Source organism: Lemur catta, chromosome 26 (genome assembly GCF_020740605.2).
Source record: "Lemur catta isolate mLemCat1 chromosome 26, mLemCat1.pri, whole genome shotgun sequence".
Classification (NCBI taxonomy): domain Eukaryota; kingdom Metazoa; phylum Chordata; class Mammalia; order Primates; family Lemuridae; genus Lemur; species Lemur catta.
Window position 1 is genome coordinate 8,964,449 of NC_059153.1, and position 18,389 is coordinate 8,982,837.

The 18,389-nt window shown below is 39.0% G+C and overlaps 1 long non-coding RNA gene across 3 annotated transcripts in view; it reads right to left on the minus strand.

Moving 5' to 3' along the window:
- Nucleotides 1–17,826, minus strand: part of LOC123627706 — a 39,464-nt gene extending 21,638 nt beyond the window's left edge. Inside the window, exons 1-3 of one of the 3 annotated variants that reach the window (XR_006731446.1) lie at nucleotides 17,498–17,826; nucleotides 17,234–17,411; nucleotides 15,861–15,925 (exon numbers count right to left, since the gene is read on the minus strand). This is a non-coding gene — a long non-coding RNA (uncharacterized LOC123627706). Of the gene's footprint in view, nucleotides 1–13,779; nucleotides 13,819–15,860; nucleotides 15,926–17,233 lie in introns of those variants that run through there. The other 2 variants (XR_006731445.1, XR_006731444.1) reach the window with 2 other exon arrangements.
- Between the last annotated feature and the right edge of the window lie 563 nt (nucleotides 17,827–18,389).

The window sequence follows — 18,389 nt, forward strand, 5'->3', positions numbered from 1 at the left end:
TGCAAAAATTCTCAATAAAATACTAGCAAATCGTATCCAAGTGCTGATTAAAAAAATAATTCATCATGACCAAGTAGGCTTCATCCCAGAGATGCAGGGGTGGTTTAACATACGAAAATCTATAAACGTAATTAACCACATAAATAGAAGCAAAAATAAAGACCATATGATCCTCTCAATAGATGCAGAAAAAGCATTTGACAAAATTCAACACCCTTTTATGATAAAAACACTTAACAACATAGGCATAAATGGGACCTACCTAAAAATAATACAAGCCATATATGACAAACCCACAGCCAACATCATACTGAATGGGGAAAAACTGAAAGCATTCCCACTCAGAACTGGAACCAGACAAGGCTGCCCACTGTCCCCATTACTTTTCAACATAGTATTGGAAGTCCTTGCGAGAGCTATCAGACAAGAGGGCAGAATCAAAGGTGTCCAAATAGGGACAGAAGAGATCAAACTCTCACTCTTCGCTGATGATATGATGTTGTATCTGGAAAACTCCAAGGACTCAACCAAGAGACTCCTGGAATTAATTAACGAATTCAGTAATGTCTCAGGTTACAAAGTCAATACACACAAATCAGAGGCATTCATATATGCCAATACCATTCAATCGGAGAACCAAATTAAGGACTCAATACCTTTCAAAATAGCAACAAAGAAAATAAAATATCTAGGAATATATTTAACTAAAGAGGTAAAGGACCTCTATAAAGAGAACTATGAAACGCTAAGGAAGGAAATTGCAGAACACGTAAATAAGTGGAAATCCATACCATGCTCATGGATTGGAAGAATTAACATCGTTAAAATGTCTATACTGCCCAAAGTAATCTATAGATTCAATGCAATTCCCATTAAAATACCAACATCATTTTTCACAGATTTAGAAAAAATAATTATACACTTTGTATGGAATCAGAGAAGACCCCGGATAGCAAAAGCAATCTTAAGCAATAAAAGCAAAATGGGAGGTATTGATTTGCCAGACTTCAAACTATACTACAAAGCTGTGGTTCTAAAAACTGCTTGGTATTGGCACAAGGGCAGGGACACAGACCAGTGGAACAGAACAGAAAACCCAAATATAAAACCATCCTCATATAACCATCTAATCTTTGACAAAATAGACAAAAACATACTCTGGGGACAAGAGTCCCTATTCAATAAATGGTGCTGGGAAAACTGGATAGCCACATGTAGAAGACTGAAACAGGACCCACAGATTTCACCTCTCACAAAAATCAAATCACGGTGGATAACAGATTTAAACCTTAAATGGGAAACAATTAGAATTCTAGAAGAAAATGTAGGAAAGACTCTTACAGACATTGGTCTAGGCAAAGAATTTATGAAGAAAACCCCTAAGGCAATCGCAGCAACAACAAAAATAAACGACTGGGACATGATTAAATTAAAAAGCTTCTGCACAGCCAAAGAAACAGTCATGAAAATAAACAGACAGCCTACAGAATGGGAAAAAATTTTCGCATACTACACATCAGATAAAAGACTGATAACAAGAATCTATTTAGAACTCAGGAAAATCAGCAAGAAAAAATCAAACAATCCTATCAAAAAATGGGCAAAGGACATGAATAGAAATTTTTCAAAAGAAGACATAAGAATGGCCAAAAAACGTATCAAAAAATGCTCAACATCCCTAATCATCAGGGAAATGCAAATCAAAACCACAATGAGATACCACTTAACTCCGGTGAGAATGGCCTTTATCAAAAAATCCCAAAACAACACATGTTGGCGTGGATGCGGAGAGACAGGAACACTCATACACTGCTGGTGGGAATGCAAACTAGTGCAACCCCTATGGAAAGCAATATGGAGATACCTTCAACAGATTGAAGTAGACCTACCATTCGATCCAGCAATCCCATTATTGGGCATATACCCAGAAGAACAAAAGTCATTCTTTAACAAAGACACCTGTACCCGAATGTTTATAGCAGCACAATTTACAATCGCAAAGATGTGGAAACAACCCAAGTGCCCATCAATCCACGAATGGATTAGTAAACTGTGGTATATGTATACCATGGAGTACTACTCAGCTATAAGAAATAACGATGATACGACATCTCTTTGGTTCTCCTGGAGAGAGCTGGAACCCATTATACTAAGTGAAGTATCCAAAGAATGGAAAAACAAGCATCACATGTACTCACCAGAAAACTGGTTTCCCTGATCATCACCTAAATGTACATCAGGGAAGGATACCAATTGGATATCAGACTGGAATGGGGGGTGGGGGGAGGGGATGGGTGTATGCCTACATGATGAGTGCATTGCACACCCTCTGGGGAATGGTCATGCTTGAAGGTGCAGACCCGGGGAGGTGGGGGAGGGAGGGGATGGAGGTATGACTACATGATGAGTGCCAGGCGCACTGTCTGGAGAATGAGAACAGATGCGCTTGGGACTCTGACTTGGGGGGATGGGTGGGACATGGAAAATGTATATAACCTAAACTTATGTACCCCCATGATGAGCTGAAATAAAAAGGAAAAAAATAAAAATAAAAATAAAATAAAATACAAAATTACTATAGAAAATCTAAACACCTGTGATTATAACCCATCAGAAACAGAATTAAAATATTTTGTTTTGCTCCTGCCTCAAAGGCTTTTGATATTAAAGTTATCTGAAACAACATATATAATAAAAATATCTAAAACGTTTAAAAAAGAAAATAAGGATTCCAAGTATGAGCAAACAGTAAGAGATTTTTAAAGACAGATTTTGAAAACTAGAACTTCAAAAATATAATTTTTGAAATTAAAAGCTCAATGGATAGAATAAATAGCAAATCTTATAAAATTGAGAAGAGAAATAGTGAAATAAATCAGACACAAAAGATAGTAAACAGAATGAGGCACAAGGATAAAAACAGTGAGAAACCTAAAGGAGGTTAAGAAAAATGGGGACCAAAATAACAACACAGATCTATTTAGAGTTCTAAAAAATCAGACCAAAGAGAATGGAGTGTGTGTAATGGGGGAGGGAAGAAAATAATATTAGAAGAAATAAAGACTGATTTTTCCAAAACTGGCAAACAACATAAGCTTCAGATTCAGAAAGCACAACAAGCCCAAGCTAGAGCTCAAGAAAGACATTTGAGGCCTGATAACGAAGTTGCAAAGCACAAAATGATGTCGATAACTTTAAAAGTATCCTACAGAGAAAAGAGATAACTAGAAAAATAGACACGTTATTACACTGATAGCAGACTTCTCAATAGCAGCAATGGAAGCCAGAAGACAGTGGAATAATATATTCAAAACCTTTAAGAAAGTATCCTTGTCATTTAAAACCGTGTAAACAGAAATGTAGGCAAAATAAAGATATTTTCAGAAAGACAAAAACTAAAACATGCACCAAGAACAGATTCTCACTAAAGGAGTGTCTAAAGATTGTAACAGCAGGAAAAAAGAATAATTCTCCCTAAGGAAAGTGTAAAATGCAAGAAATCATATATTTCATGTATGCAGACCAATATATACAACAATGTTTATTGAAGCACTGTTTGCAATTGACAAAGTTTTAGAAATAACCTTAAATGTCCATCAATATGAAAATGGTTATATTATTATTATTCTATGACATACTATACAGCCCTGAAAAAGATTACAGTCTTGAAAAAATTACATTTGCTCATATGAAAAAAAATGTACAAAATACAGTATTAAATGAAAAAAGGAGACTAGATGAAGCCAGAAAGATAAGAGGAAACAAGGAGAACATAAAGAACCTTAAGAGTCATAAAGAAGAACTTGCCTTGAACTCTGGGAAAGGAAGCCACAGAACAGTTTGAGCAGAGAGGTAACATGGTCTCACATATTTCAACAGGATCACTCTGGCTTCTGTGTTGAGCATAAACTGAAAAGTGACAAAATAATGAGCCCAGGTATGAGGCTACTGAATAATTCAAATAATATTTTAAATGAACATCCTGGGAAAAGAACTTTCACCTTATAGATACTAGGACTAGAATTCAGACATATATTGACAATCTGTGGTGAAATAGCAGGGAAGACAGCAAATAATATAAGATTTATAAGATGATCCACCCTCCTGAGACAGAATTCATCCCAAGAGCAATAGAGGCCTACGAGTCAGAGGGAAACTCTCCCAGTGGATTACAGCGGGTGTTTATGAACCTGATCTAACTCAGGGACCTTGTCAGCAAGCGGGCACTGTGGAAAGTGTTTCACAGAATGACTAATGAGCTCTAGGTCTGCAGAACTTCAACACAGACCATAAGAAGCTGCCTCCCTACTCCGCAGGGACTGGACTCACAGTGCGGGCTGTGAAGGATCAAGTGGCGCTGAAAGTACAAAGGACCGGCAACACCATCACGAATGGCAGCCCAGGTGACAAGAGCAGCAGCAGTGACACAGGGTGCACTTCAGTGCTCAAAGGTGACGGCACGCGTCCCTGCCAGCACCAGCCAGCGTCACCAGCATCATCCTGGTGGAGCACCAAGCAAGGTCTGGAGAGACGACTGCGTCAGTCATACGGAGACGACTGCAGGGACAGGCATGAGGCACAGCAGCTGAGGGAGACGAGCGATTCCTCCACCTGTGAGACGCCCCTGGGGGACCACGGACATAGGAACCAAAGTGAACACCTCAAACTGGACTAAGACCCAGAAGGCGCTCAGATAAAGGTCGTCAAGCTGCAACAACTGAGTCTGAATTTCAATGTGTCATCTCCACCCTCAAGTTAGTGATGCCTATGGACTTGTGGGCAACACTTTTAAAATATCTATGATAAAATTAAGAAACTTGTTAATGACAAAGTACAATGATAAGCAAAACAAGCATAACCCAGGTATTATATTTCAGGTCTCTCTTGCTATACTATGAAAGAAGTAGAGATGTGAACAAATATTTCACTGTTACTAATTAAGCATTTTTTTAATTCTAAAATCTTCCCTGATAGCATCTTCCTTAACTAATAATGAGTTTATACCATTAACCTTTGAGGTCAATATTATGATTGGTAAATATAACACTGATATTGGCAAAAAGAATCATTTCCTTGTAGGGACAGAAAGCTGTTAGTCTGAACATGCTTACCAATTATTAACTCCTAGAGTAATTTTCACTCATTTTTCTTAAAACACATAATATCAAGTTATTGGGAATTATATTAGAAAGACCTTGCTAGGTATTGAGAATAGAAAACAGTGATCTGGTTTTGAGGCCAACTAGACTGAATTCTACTTCTATAATACACAGACTGCAAGAGCAAACACAATTTCACACGGATTATTTGTCACGTGAGTTTACCTATGAAAATAACCACGTACTGGAGATTATAGGCTAGAGGGGTCACAAGAGGCCTTGTTCCCTCTCCCTGCGTGTCCGGCTCCTTCACATTACACCAAACTGGGTGTATCCATTTACACTCCGCACACACACTACCACGAACCTCCCAAGTTTCCCTCCTGCAGTGTCCAATAAATCTAATGGTTCAAAGTTCTTCCCAGTAGGATGGTCTGAGTGCAGTGGTATTTACAACTAATTGATCACAACCAGTTACAGATTCCTTTGTCCCTTCTCCACTCCCATGGCCTCACTTGACCAGTCTTAAAAAGTTCTTCCCAGTAGAACAGACACTGGAGACTCGGAGGGGCAGGGGGGTGGAAGGTGGGAGGTGGGAGAGGGGTGGGAGATGAGAAATTACCTAATGGGTACTAAGTACACTCACTGGGTGAAGGTGACATAAAAAGCCCAGACTTCACCACTATGCAATATGTCCATGTAACAAATCTGCACACGTACCCCACAAATCAATAAAAATTTTTAAAAAATAAATAAAAATTCTTCCCCATGTCCAACTAAATCTCTCACAAGAGAACTTAACTCTTTTCTCTCTTGTTGAAAAGCTGGAACATCACCACATGTAATTTAAAACAAACCCAAAAGCTGTTACTGAAACTCCATTTCCCGTATCTCACAAATTATTTCCTCTACATAAATGTGGTGGTTCTCAACCCTTTCTGTTCATTAAATTGCCTAAGGAACATCATTTAAAAAAGAAAAAGGTGGCCTCTTTACCCTATCCCATACCATACTAAATGTCTGCAATTAATTTTTGTTTAAAACTCCCCAGGTGATTCTAATGTGTAGCGTTGGTTGGGAACAACTACCTCAATCTTTCTGGAAAAAAAAAAAAAAAATTTCAGCCTTTTTTCAAGCTTCAGGTGTTTCAAACTAGACTCAAAACTACAACATAATACATAATTCCACATGTAAAACATTAGTGTTTTTTATAGATGTTCATAAGCATAAAGCAAAATTTCGTATCTTAAGCCAAATTTTTCCAATGACTTCATTACACCATTCCCTTAGTGTCTAAACTGATCATACCCTTCTCACTCTACTAATGAAACCCAGGCACCAAAGCTGAAAATCTCAGAATCAGCCTTAACACACCTTCTTCATCCTCTACATCTAATCGGCTGCTAATCATGTTAGTTCTTCCTTTGAAATGTAGTTCTCATCCATTCCTCTTCTGTCATATTCTAACCCTACTCTAAATTCTTACTAACTAGTCTGGCTCACACTTAGCTCTTCTCATCCCACTGCCACTAAATTAATTCCTTAAAACAGTGTGTCCTTTGTCTTGGTTTTTAGAAACAGGGTCTCGCTCTGTTGCCCAGGCTGAAGTGCACTGGCACAATCATAGCTAACTAGAGCCTTGAACTCCTGGGCTCAAGCCATCCTCCTGCCTTGGCCTCCCAGGGTGCTGAGATTATAGGTATGAGCCACCCCACACCCAGCCTAAAATAATGTTATTATGCCCCTGTTCAAAGAAAAATATTCAGTGGCTTCTCACTGCTTACACTGAGAAAACCCAATTCCTCAATCTATGTTGGTATTTAATACCTCAAGTAGAATATTCAAATTTTAACACAATAAATAACTCTACATATTAAGACCAGTCAATGTAGCAAACTTGGCACTTCTGACCCAATTCCATCCTACCTAAAATTTATTTCCCTCTACATTCCAATATAAATTTTCTATTCAATCCAGGCATCCAGTCTTTCACGTACATAAAATGACAAATTCCAAGGATTTACTCATACTTCAATACATGCTGTACCCCCTTCCTCAAATACTATGTTCACTTTTATCTGTATCTCCAAATTCTTTGCTCTGTTCTGGACCACTGCTGTGAGGCCTTCCCAAAACACTGCAACCTCACGGACGGTCTCACTTCCAGGCAATACATATCATCTAAGCCAGTTATTTTGAAATATGTTATACTGCCTTACACTTCTACTTAACTATTTTATATTTCCTCACTTAAATAAAGATCCTGAAGGCAGAAATCATGTTTTTTATTTTTTCTGTATACTTCATAAAAGCAGTCTTTTCAATTTTTTTCATGGAATTTATTTTTCATTCCTTCCAGCCAATGGAAATATATAATGCATATAAAATTCTTCCCTATCATATCACTTTTTTCAGAGTAAATCTCATGACATTAATTTACTTATATCAACGTGCTTATTTTAAGTAGCTAGCCTACTTTAATATAAGTCTGATCAATTCTGATTTAAAGGCAATATAATGAATCAAATACTTGTTGATATCAAAGAGAGTCAAGTGTTCCACCCTTATATGTTTTCACTAAAGATAACAAGCAAATGAACAGGGTAAAGCCATCACTAATTAAGAAAGCACCACGCTTCAAGAAATAAATGGTCAATTAAACAGTAATTACATAGAATAAATAGTAATTATGCAGAACTGTCCTTGGACATTGGCTGCTGATGTGTTTTAGTTAGCCTCCATAACGTTGAACACAAGTTCTCAAACTTTTTGGTCTCAGGAATTATTTTTACTCTTAAATATCACTGAGGTCATCAAAGAACTACTGTTTAGGTGAGTTACTGCAAATGATGTTTACTGTCCCAAGTACACACTTCATCAGTCATTGGAGCAATAACTTCATCCCAAAGCCTATAGAAAAGTCCACCACCTACTTGTGAAAATGGGAGTAAAAAAGGCTAATAACATATCAGGATTATCATGAAAATAGTTCTGACCTCACAGAACCCCCGAAGGACTCCAGAGGATCCCCACAGCCCCCCAGACTCCATGTGGAGAAGCACAGGCATAACACAAAGAATTTAGAAAACAGCATAAAATCATGTTTAAATGTCGCATAAGCTTTTAAAAAATTAAGATCTTCTTTAAAACCTATGAAAAAGTCAAGGTATAATTATTTATTTGTTACATAAATATATTCCCTCTTTATAGGTACAAGGGAGAAAAAGATTTCAAGGTGAAATGCCTTTAGAGCACACAGGTGTACCCACACATATAGATGCAGGTGGTGTAAATCAGTGCAGTGAGCCTGCAGGAAACAACACAAGGATGCAGTAAAAAAGAGACCCCAGACCCCTTCTCAAGAAGGCAGCATCATCCAGCTCCAGCCACGTGGAAAGTGGGCCCAGTGTTGACAGACACTGTGATTTTTCAAGAAAAGCTAGAATTTTTATGAAAAAAAAATCACCTAATTTTATGTTGGGAAAAATAATTAAACATTTCATGAATACCATGTGAGCCTACATACACACATTGCCTAGAACAGCGCCTGACACTTCGGAAGCCTTACGTCATTAACTATCATCATATTCAGTACTGTCAGGCAAAAGGGGGAAAATGGTAAGACACAGATGCAGACATTTGGCCATGGTGAATGGAGATAATGCATGAGGCAAAATGACTGGCTGTTATTTTTTCTTTATCTTCACATAAATCTACCTCATTCCACCCCCAGGACCTTCCTAAGTCTGGTCACTTGTTTTACACCATCCTTGCGTACTTCTGTCTCAAGGAACGATTCCTTATCAAATTTTCATCAACTATTTATTAGCTGAAAACTTAGAGCGCTGCACAGTAGCTCACCGCCCACTCCGACCTAACGTGTACATTTCACGTGTTTCACCTCTTGTCTCTTTCCTTCAGCTCACTGCCACCTTCTACTTTCTACCCTTTTTCTTCGCCCTTACCTCTTTATCACTGGATATCCAGCACAATCTCTAGCCTCTGTTTCTCCCCCTCTTTCTCCTTTTCTGTTTTTCAGAGTAAAAGTGAAACGAGGCAACCACGGGAACAAGCGCCTCATACTACCAAAGGGAGTCAGAGCAAGAGGAGAGTCATTACACGATGACACCACAGCATACTGCACCTTAGAACAGCCGCAAACAATACAACACAAGCAGCTGCTCACCCACATCTACACGTGGTTACTCTCAGGAATAAGTTACATACACTAACACAGCCAAGCAAAGAGCCCAAGTGCAGAAAACCTTAATTATTGTTCAAGACTGATATCTGATTGACAGGAGAAGGAGAAGCAATTGGTCCAGATCGATAGGTCCAAGCCAGCAGGTGACACAGGGATTAGCACCTTAACTTCCATCAGTTCTAAATGGATTATAACTAAATTCTCAGTATTGATAACATTAATATCAATATAAGATCAGACAGAAATCTCCAAATTCTTTTTACACTAGAACTACAACCATCTCCTACCTGGACTTGTATACTATTTCATAACAACACTGACCACCTGAAGACCTGTATGTACTAACAGAATAGGCACCAAAATGCCACAGACCAAATAGGAGTCTTAATATGTACCAGAGACGTGCTCTACCCAACTTTTCTATTTCTGCAGAGATACACGATCATATTAAATAAGGAAACTGGGGAAAAATGAATAAAAAGGATCCAGATTTTATTCTCGTATAATGAAATAAATATTCATACCTTGACAAAAGTCCGTAATGCAGCTTTTTAATTAGGGAAAAAGAGCAAAAGACAAACATTACATATCTATTGTTTCCTGCATTTATAGTGTGGTCTGCAACATATACTTTCCAAATTAAGAAGTTTAAATATATGTTTAAGTACTGTAAGTCAAAAGACACAGTTGGAAATACATGTGTATTATCAGAACTCAAGTATCCATCGCTGACAGTCATCTGCTTGACCTGTTTTCACAAACACAACACACAGACCTCGATGAGTGTTTCTCCTCCTGCTCTTCTACCTTACCCAACACTTTTCCCCTCTTACTGGCTTATTTTGCCGTCAGAGGTTAAACTGTTAACCCTTCACCTTCCAGGAAAGTTTTTTTTCCTCTCTTTATAAAAGGTTTTTCACAGTGTGCAGCAGTGGGATTAGCTCCTCTCTTGGAGAACAAAAGCTGTGTCTTTGTCTTCCTTGTTTGTGCCTGGAGCCCTACATCAGAGGAAGCTGCTCCTACTCAACACACACAATGATGAGATTGTGAGGAAACGAAAGCCTGGCCTCTCGGTGTCTAGACTCTCACCCAACCAGCTAGCCAGAGAAAATCCTGTCAAGCACTCAGCTGAAAATTAACTAAGGTATCCTGTTGAGAACCTGATGAAGATGTTATGTGACCACACGGTAAAACTTTCCATTGTTGCACATAAAGATAAGAGAAAAACCTTTAGAACTCAATGCTTTAACAATCTTGGTCACCAATTCACACATGGGTCAGTAAATGTATTTTACTAACATACAACCCCTTCCTCTATACGCTCTCTTAAAATAATACACAGGCTTATTTATGACATTCTAATCTCCTGCACTTAAAAATCTAACTAAAGGATACATTCAAAAATATTACAATAGACCATTTTTTATTTGCAGTTTTTATATTAGATATTTCTCGTTAGAAAGTTTACTATTGTGTTTATCGCTGAAGGAACTGGTCAAAATGCAGAAGTCAAAAGAAAACTGTCATATCTTTTCACATCCCTTAATATTTATATATTTTACAAGTTTTTAATATTGAACAAAAGACAAATAGTAAACCAAAAGCAGATATTCAATTAAAGCTTTAAAACAGAAGTAAAGTCATACATAAAACAAATCATACTTATAAAAACTATTTGTAAATTTTTTTAACCTGTAAAATGTTAAACACATTAAACAAATTTAAATTTGGTCATATGATGTCAGTAGAAAAACAATTCCCTTAAGTATGTTAAGTTATGGGTGAGTTCATGAATATTTACAATGATTGTGGGGAGGACTACAGTTTTTAAAATATAACCTTATAATTCACATCCATGGAAACAACTAATGCTGAAAATTATTAAGTGAAAACTTATTATATATGATTATAATCATATTAAATAAGCTCATAGTGAAATCTGAAACGAAATGCACAAAAATAGATATTTTTATGTTATTGGTATAAAAAGAATCTTTTTCCTTTTTTCAAAATTGTCCATAATATTTAACATGAATAATGTAAAAAATAAACTGTGCAGAATAATCAGAATAGTTCAAAAGGCTACAATGGATAGGAATTCATGAGAGGTAAGAGTGCAACCACTGACTATAGTATTCAGAATTCAAGAATAAATCATGGGTTACATAGTTCATACAGTAATATAAATTGATTCCCCAAATTTTAGGAGAAATATAAACATGCCCTTTTTTAACCTATAATGATGATTAGCCTGACAACTTCAATAGGTCATGACCAACAAACTTCACAAAAGAAATAAATTTATTCTTATGAGGAAAAAAAAAATCAATGCTTATACATAGCAGATGTCTGATTTGGAGAAGTATGTGCTATTCTTTTAAGAGTCACATGAAAATTGGCCGGGCGCGGTGGCTCACACTTGTAATCCTAGCCCTCTGGGAGGCCGAGGCAGGTGGATTGCTCGAGGTCAGGAGTTCGAGACCAGTCTGAGCAAGACCCCGTCTCTACTAGAAATAGAAATAAATTATCTGGACAACTAAAAAAAAAGTATATATAGAAAAAATTAGCTGGGCATGTTGGCACACGCCTGTAGTCCCAGCTACTCAGGAGGCTGAGGCAGTAGGATCGCTTAAGCCCAGGAGTTTGAGGTTGCTGTGAGCTAGGCTGATGCCATGGCACTCACTCTAGCCTGGGCAACAAAGTGAGACTCTGTCTCAAAAAAAAAAAAAAAAGAGTCACATGAAAATCTAAGCTTGGCAAAGAACACCATTTAAATTGAGGACTTTGGAACAAAATGCATAAGCAATGACTGGCAGGAAATGTTAAATATTTCATTCCTACTTCTGTAGAAAAAAAATGTATACAAAATTTAACAAAATTAAAAGGAACATTTGATAAAACAGAAAAATATAAGAAAATAAATTTAGTTAAATCTATATATGTATAATAGTTAACAGAATGGTACAAAACCTAAGATTAAATAGATCTATCATGCCTATCATTAAATATCTTTTCTGTCCATGAATTATGCCTAAGTAAAATGATGGAAAAGAGACAACCAATTAACCATGACTCTTAAAAATCAATATTGTATGTATGTTCAAGACATGAAGGAAACATTTACCAATGGTAATTTCTAGAATATGGGATTAAGCATGATTTATATTTTCTTGTATATGCATGTCTTTATTTTCCAAATTTCCATCAGTAAGTATGCATATATACTCATAAATATACTATATATTAATACATCCATCAGCATTAGACTACTATCATAGTTAATAGAAAAATTAATTATTTTATAGAGTAACTTAACTTTGGAAACAAGAATGCTTTATAACAAAACATTCTTATTTGAAAGTACTTCTGTATAGTCACTTCCTCCAACAAACCAAAAATCAAGAATTTCAATGCTTCCTTTAAAAATTTAAATTTGATCTGGCTTATGATAAAATATATTAACTTTCCAACTTCTAAAAATTTAAGAAAGCTTAATGTTAGAAATAAATCATTCTGAGAATAAATGAAGCACAAGGGAAGAAAAGGAAGAAGAAAATATGGGAGAAACATAACGGAAGGCTACAAAAGAGAATGCTATGGCATGATGGAGGCCAGTCAAGGTTTTTCCTGTAAGAACTAATTTTTAGCTAATATGTGACACTTTTATGAAGCTTGTTCACAGTTTTAAGTGCTTTTCTACTACAAATGTAACTGGCCATTTTTGGCCAGCTGAGCTAGAATTAGCACAAAGAGTAACTCCATTCCCACCATTCTTCCCTGCTGTCTCTTTTTAAATCCATTGATACGTACAGCAGCTTAAGTTTAGAAATTAGATAAGAAAGGGTTTGCATCAGAGGTGAAGGATGAAAAACAAAAGGAAGAACAAAAAACAAGTTTGGGCCAATAACGTGTCCAAGCTGCTTGGACTGGGGTGAGCTCCTAAAATCATACAAGATGCCGATTCAGTACAGGCATGAGTGGCCAAATGACCGTTGATCTACTTAAATGTTTTTTCCCTTTTCCCTCAGCACTTGGTCATAAAGTTAAAGATGACATTTTCCAATCTCCCTTATACCTAAGTAGTATCACTGTGTGACTAAGTTCTTAGCAAGGAAAGTAACGTATCAAATTTTCCCCTACCTTGCCTAAGAAATTTCTTCCCTTAAGTATTTCTCTTGCCTGTCCTGTGGCTTAAACTTGGACACAGTTAGTGACCCAGCTTTGAATGCAGATGAAAATAACAGTCTAAGGGCTGGGTATAGTGGCTCACATCTAGCACTTTGGGAGGCCAAGACAGGAAGAGTGGTTGAGGCCAGGAGTTCGAGATGAGCCTGAGCATGCATGAGACCTCATCTCTACAAAAAACAGAAAAATTACCCGGGCGTGGTAGCACGCACCTGTAGTCCCAGCTACTCAGGAGGCTGAGGCACGAGGATCACTTGAGCCCAGGAGTTTGAGGTTGCAGTGAGCTATGATGATGCCACTGCACTTTAGCCTGGGCAACAGAGCAAGACCCTGTCTCAAAAAAAAAAAAAAATAAGTACTGACAGTTAAATAGGAATATTCCAATAACTTTTTAAATAATTTCTGCACTTTATCCATTTAAGATTTAGCGATAAAACAGAAAATTGAGAAAACATTACATAAACACTCAATTCAACATAAAATTTTACTTTTACTCTTACTTACAGATAGCATTACTTTTAGGGCACAAAAAGTTGTAACTTGTTAGACACTAAAATATTAGTTATCATACTACTTAAGTCCTTCTTCAAAAGAAGAAAGGTTACTGATTTTTGCATGGGTGAGTTTAGCTTTTAAAAAAAATCTTTAGAATTTTGTGCCAATTAGCCATATAGAATGTATTAATCGCAACCTAGAGAAACCAAAATTGCTTACTTTAATCATTTATTATATTTCAAATTTTACTAAGCTGGATAAACTTAAAATACACATGAAGATGTTTCTAAAAACTAGTGATTTAAACAGTAACAGCAGAAAGACAGTAATAAAAGCATGGCAGGAATAGAAGATACAAACTGGAATGACTAGTTCATGAACAGTAGGAACCGGTGAAGGGAGGAAGGAGGGAGTAAACCACTCACAAGTCTTTATGAAAAGGTAACAACCTCTCTTACTCGTGCATAGATTGAATGTTATATAAGGCAGACTGATCTATCTTTCAAGATCACTTTAGCATGAATTTAAAGTTATGGAAAATCCACATTTTCCAAATGAATTTAGCCTATTTTACCAACAACATCAGGTGAGCATTATTCCACACACCTTAGGTAATGCTATGATTATTTTCAAGATTAATTCATAACAAATACACTACAGAATAGATTTAAACTGGAACTGAAAAAATAATATATCCATTTGAGTACCCATTCTGCAAAGAGGACTTCACTGGGCCTGGAAAGAATGCAAATGGACAAACTTTACTCCATGTAGGACAACACAAAATAACTTCTTTAATCAGAGAATGTTCCCTGCAACTTAGGATCACTCTCTGCCCGTGGACATACCTGACAACAGCAGCAGTTCAAATAGGCCAGAGGTGCAGCAGGCAGGGCTGGTGGAGCCAGAAATGTGGGTGACTTCCTACCTAAAATTAGCTGTGCCCATTTCACCACAGCTGGGTGGGGCTCCTCTATTTTAAGGTGTACAGCTCTAAACTGCTTAAGAGAAGATAATTGCTGGCTGGTTTCTGGAGATAAGAGTGTCAGTAAACTTTCCACCAAGGCTTTAGGATAGCCCACTAGTCTCCACAAAACCCCACACTTAACCATCATGCTATCCAGGATCTGAGTGCACTACAAGGAAGGTCCTACACTGGAGATATCCATGAAGATGCACCATGCAAAGAAATATTAGAAGAACAAGCAAGGAGACATTCTTCATTCTTGTCTGCTACCCATGCCCACACACACACATGCACATGTACAATATAGCAAATGTGGGGGGAAATTATAACAATCATGATATTAAAGTACTATACTCTCATATTTTCAGGAAATCATACAGAACTGACAACTGAAACCCTTCCAAGTAATGTGACGCCATTGTTTCTCTCTCTCTGAAAGTGCTATGCCACTAAAGTAAATCCAGCCCAAGGGGCTACTCAGTCTACATTCTGCATTCCAGAAACATTAGAAGGGAATTGGTGTAGCTTCCGTTGATACTGGCAGAGAATCTGCCTTAATGTTTTTAAAAAGATGCTAAATTTTCAAACACAAATGAAAGAAAATGAAAAGACAAACCCTTTCCCAAAACTAACAGTAACTTTATCAATGAATCATGGTAAAGTTGAGTTGTAAGTTATATGGGCTTAACACACACCTGAAATTCAAGCTGCACAGATAACATTCATGATTTCTATATCCCCAAGGCAAAGACCTAGCATCTGTTACTACCAGAAACCTGAGACACTCAATGCAGAATACACATTTAGTACTATTATTTTCTGATACTATCATGTTCCAGTACTCCACAATGTTAACACTTGCTTTGACAGACTCAATCAGTTATTTGAAGAATTTACAGAACACACATACCTTCATTTTCAGAGCCATGACATTTCACTTTCAATACCAAGTCAAAGGTTCTTTCTGGATTGGCCCTAAAAAAAAAAAAAAAAAAAAAACTTTGTTATATTTATTTCCTATAACAAATAAGCATCTCCATAAAGCTTGTATTTTCTTAATTCTAAGACTAATCTTGTTCTTACCTCTACATATTAAATGTAACTATATGACTACAGTATAGCAGAAATAACAATGAAAATGTTTCTCAGATTAGAAATTTAAGATTACTGATATTTAGGAGCTGAGATCTGAGACTTGGGGCAAAGCATTTAACCTCTGAGACTATTTTCTTACCTTAAAGAAACAAATAAAGTGCCTTGTCCACTTCACAGAATAATTGTATTACAAGTCAAATAATATATGGGCAATTACATTATAAATCAAGTGCTGTATAAATGCAAATCATCGCTTTTATCTTATTGCATCCAAAATTGGAAGGCCAGTGTGTCCCTAAGTGTTTTTAGATCCTGCCAATGGAGCTTAACACAAGCTCTCAGCCTTTCTTCCAAGGACTTGCAATCTGAGTGTAAATGACGAATACCTGGCTCCACCTGCCACGTTCTATTGATAGATCACCATAGGACATTTGTAAAGGTCCACGAATGGGATACTTTGCATATACTTTCCTTGAGATGTATTTACGGTACTTAGGCATGTTTAAAGTAGCAAACTATTCAGAGACTCGAAAGATAACAAAAAAAGACTTCTTTCATACCAATTATCATTGGGGAAACTGGACATCAGCCCCCAGATTAAATTTTCCCGCTACAAACTGTAAGGCTGATTTGCATCAGTCAGAACTTACTGTTTTTACTAACTTGCCACACGTTTAACCTATTCATTGGTTAAATTTCAAATTGTAAATTGAAATCTATTAAGACACTTTTTTTTTCAAAACAGAGTTCTGTTTTATCTCTCTTTCCATCAGAGGGTAAAAAAATAGGCCTAGTCTGATACCACAAGTCCAAAGTGTTACGATCTTTCAGTTATTCCTGCTGACGAGACTTTAGTGTCTCTGTATTACACATTGGCTGTTTTTAACACGTACCGCCTTCAAGAAAATAAAGCCAGCTCTGACTTCTAAATAAATACTGATTTTTAGAAAATTTTTGTTACAAGACATGATCTAGAAACATAGAAAGTGACAAGCCATATAAATTAATTCACAGATACACATTTCCTCAGCCCTCCCACCATTAACCGGTTTCAGTGGGAAAAAATCTCAACTCTGATTCCTTCTGCAGCCTCCCGGGTGGACTTACTCCCCCTTTCCACCAGCTGTCAAACAATGAAAACAGTTCCAAATGACACAATTTTCCTATTTGCCTAATGCCCTTTAGTACCTCTCTTAGGGGTAAAAGTTAAACATTGGTTCAGTCATGCTTCTGTGAGATCCGAAAGGCCGTTCCCAGTGACGGGAACACACGACGCTGACGGGGCGCGGGCGGCGGGAGGCGGCGGGGAGGGGGATTCTCCCCGGAGTTTCAGGAGGGAAATGCGCAGCTCAGGCCTCCGAGACACCTAGAAACAAAATCACCATCGTCATTAAACCGCTTTTTACCCAATCTCCTGAAGTAACATAGCCACTGACGGATACTGTAGCGCACACACAAAGTGCCGTCTAGTCGCGTGGCATTTGCGGGCACCGTGCAGACCCGGCGCCTCGTCCACAAACGTCAGAGGCCAAGTTAACGAGAAGAAACTGCAGAAGGAACAGCCGCGACACACTGGTCAATGCAAGTCAGAAAGACACGGTGACCTGGATGCTCAGAAAGCGCTTCAAATAGCGACCGCTCCACCTCAACGCTCCTCCCTCCCGGAGCCTCACAGGGCAGCGACCGTCCCGCCGGACACACCCGGGACGGGCCGGTCCCCTCAGCGGGCGGCGCCGCGGCCGCCCCTCCCCCCCGACGCGGCGACACCGGCGCTCCCACCGCCGCGCCCGGGCAGCGCCGACCCGCCGGCCTGGAAGCCGCCGCCCCGGGCGCCGGGGTCGCGCCGCCGGGCAGGGGGCTCCTCACGGCCGCGGCGGTGGCGGTGGCGGCGGGCCCACGCCCGCCCCCCACCCCCCAAAGCCTCCGCGACAGCAGCGGCGTGGCCGGCCCCTCTCCGCCGCCCCCGCCGCCCCCGCAGCCGGCCTCGCAGTTCCTGCGCCGGCGCCGCGGCACCTTCCGCAAACCAGGAAGTCGCGGGCGGGCGAGGGGCGCGCGGGGACGCCCGGCGGCTGCACCTGGGCGGCGGCTGCGGCCCGAGCCGCGGGGAGGCGGGGCGGGGTCCCAGCGCCCGGGCGGCCGAGGGCCACGTGGCCCCTGCGACCGAGCCGCACCGCCAGGGCGCCCCGCGTCCTCAGCACGGGACCAGCCCTGCTGTCCCAGGACAGCCCGAGCTCCAGGGCCTCGCGGCTCCAACCGCCCCACACCAAGTCCCCGGAAAAGTCCCGGGACTCGCAGCGTCCCCACCACGCGCCCACGGACCGGGTCCTCCCGTGTCAGATGCGAA